This window comes from Mustela lutreola, chromosome 17 (assembly GCF_030435805.1).
Source record: "Mustela lutreola isolate mMusLut2 chromosome 17, mMusLut2.pri, whole genome shotgun sequence".
Lineage (NCBI taxonomy): Eukaryota > Metazoa > Chordata > Mammalia > Carnivora > Mustelidae > Mustela > Mustela lutreola.
The window spans coordinates 49,139,203-49,142,448 of NC_081306.1; positions in this window are offsets into that span (position 1 = coordinate 49,139,203).

Genomic DNA, 3,246 nt, shown 5'->3' on the forward strand with positions numbered 1-3,246 from the left:
AAAGAAGTAGGTTCTGTCAATTGTTGGTTTTCGGAGAGCAAAGTGTGGGTCCTAGAGGGCTTTTAAAAAGGAGTAGGGATGATATCCCATGAATGATAATTAAAAATGAGTGGGCTTGGGGAAGTAATATTCACCAGACTTACACCCAACGGGTGGAAAACGAGTTTGGAAGTTTTGAATATTCCTAATGAAAATTCGTAGTAGGACAAAATGATTTGCTCTTCAGTGGGCATTTTATAAAGGGAGTTGGCAAAGTGGGCAGGAGCTGGTAAAATAAAGTGATTATTTGTAATTAGTATAATGAGAGGATGTTCTTGATAGTCACCAGGTGATGGCCATACTACTTAGTGAGTGCTCAGTTTTCAGACCTCGTCTGACCCCGCCTCGCAGCAGCATTTGCCATCGGTGATCGCATTCTTGATGGACGTTGTTCACTTAGCTTTCATGACATTACACTTCCTTCAGTTTCTTCCTGTTTCCCTGATGGTTCCTGGTTCCTCCTTACCCTGGCCCTCTTCTCTGTGTACACTCACTCCCCATAAGACTTTAAGTTCTGTATGCAGAGAGTTCACACATGCCTGTCTCCAGACAAGTCTGCTCTCCTGAACTGCAGAATTCTCACGCACCTACCTGCTACCTCCATCTTATACCCACATGGACCAGCTCAAACTCTGTATGAGCCAAACAGTTCCTGATCTTCACTTCCCCAGATCTGCTGTACCACGCCACCGACAGCCTTCCCCATCCTTAGTTGTGGAGGCCAAGACTTCATTCACTTGATTTATTCCTTCATTCATACTTTCATTCAAATCATCTTGGCTCAGCCGTCAAGACATATTCAGAATCTCTCCATTCTGCCTACTTCTACTGCTACCCCACTAGTCTAAGCCACATTTAAAATGTAAGTCAGATCTGTCCTTCTCGGCTCAGTACCTTCCAGTGGATCTCATCTCGAAAAGTAAAAGTCAAGGTCCTTCCAGTGGCTCCCAACACTCTACTGATCCAACCCCACGACCTCTGCCTTCTCCCATCAAGACCTCCCTCCCTCCTGTTTCAGCCAGTGGCCTCCATCCCTCTGGTGCATGCAGGAATGACCCTGATTCAGGGCCTCTGCTGCAGACATTCCCCCAGCATGGTGGAATTCCCTTCTAAACACTTGTTAACACTGTTACCTCCAAGTTTTTGCATAGATCTCAGCTCTTCAGTGAGGCTAACTCTGGCAATGCTCTGGCACTGCCTCTCCCAGCCCACCCTTAGATTCCTGATCTCCATTACCCTATTCTACCTCGCCCCACTACAGCATGCATCAACTTCTCCCATATCATGTAACTTATAGTATTTTTTTCCAGTAACATATAATGTATTATTTGCTCCAGGGGTACAGGTCCATGATTTGACAGCTTTCACCATAGCACATGCCCTCCCTGGTGTCCATCACCTGGCCACGCCATCCCTCCCATCCCCACCCCTCCGGCAACCCTCAGTTTGTTTCCTGAGATTAAGAGTCTCTTATGGTTTCTCTCCCTCTCTGGCTTCATCTTGTTTATCATATGATCTCACTGATATGAGGTATTTGAGAAACAAGACAGGATCACGGGAAGGGAGGGAAAGAGAACTTGCAGGATCTTACATTTTAATTGCTGGTCTCTTCTACTGCACTGTAAGCTTCACAATGGCAGGGATTATGTTTTGTTCATGATGTATTCCCTGTGTCTGATGCTTGGCACATAACAGAAACTCAGTATTTGTTGAATGATGACTAAAGCCTAGCATGAGGCAGGCTGCTTTGGGAAACCCAATGACTTAATTAGGACAAATTCCTCTTCCTAGTGTAGGGTATATTCTGAAAGAGCTCCATTTTACAGTTGGTTCATTCCTTGGCTTTCTGGACAGAAAGCTCCTTTAAGAAAGCAAAACAAAAGAAAAGCAAAGTTTCTAAAAGAAAACCTCATTCTTGCATATTCTGTTTGGCATCTGGACATCGTGGTGCTCACCAGAGACTGAATGGCATCTGGATGGGGAGTTGGGTGATGGCACAATTTAGGGAGACTCATCCAGCTCGTCCACCAACTGAGCTCAGTTGTGATAGCTAATTTTATAGGTCAACTCGACTGCCCGAGGGATGTCCAGGTAGCTGCTAACACATCTCTGGATGTGCCTGCCTGTGAGGGGTGTTCCTGGAAGGTCAGCATTTGATTCACCAGGATGAGTAAATATCCATCCTCTTCAATGTAGGGGGCATCATCTGATCCTTTGGCGGCCCAAACGGAACAAGGCAGAGGAAGGGCAAATGTATGCGTTCTGCTGGAGCTGGGAGGTTTATCTTCTGCTTTCAGAAGATCTCTCTGGAGATCTTGGTTCTTGGGCCTCTGAGCTTGGACTGGAAGTTAAGCAATCAGCTCTCCTGATTCTCAGGCCTTTGCACTTGGGACAGAATTATACCACTGGTTTTCTTGGTTTTCTAGCTGGCAGATGGCAGGTTCTGGGACTTCCTGACTTCCATAACCATGAACCAATTCCTGCCTCTTCTTAAGTGTACCTTATTTAGGTATTCTATCGGTTCTGTTTCTCTGGTAAACCCTAACACCCCAGTGAATGATAGAAAATTCGTTTCTGCAGGGTTCACTTCAAGTCCATACAGTTTATAAGTGAAAATCCCTCCATTCCTCGCAATTTTTTCCCAGTTCTGAATAGCTAGGTCACCAGTAAAGGTAATTCACCAGTAATACTAATTCTATCCTTTCTCTTTATATAGTTTAGAAAGCAGTTTCATCTAAATAATTCTTTGTTTCACATCCTATAAACATGCTCTGAGCATCCAGTCAGTAGAACTGCTAAGATGCAGGTCTTCTATGCTGGGGCTCCCCATCCCCCCTCCTTCCTCCTGCTCCCCGTGGCACTAAGAAGTTAAAAAATTCAGAGCAGAAGGGATGTTAAATGCCACTGAATTCCACCTCCCCATTTTATGGATTCAGGGAGCTGAAAACCGAAGACGGTTAAGTGCCTTGTCAAGGAAAAGCGCCGGTTCTTCTGCCAGCTGCCCCAGTTCCCCAGACACCATGCCCTGGTACACCAACACCCAGTCCTCGAACCCTTGGCTAAGTGGCTAGGGAGAAGTCGAGGAGCTTATTCAGTATTTTGCTCCATAAACTCAACATGTGCCCACTCAACAGGGACAAGCTGTATTTCAAGAGGGTCAGGGTCATTTTCAGCACAAGTTCATACAAAAAGATTGCAAACAAGTAA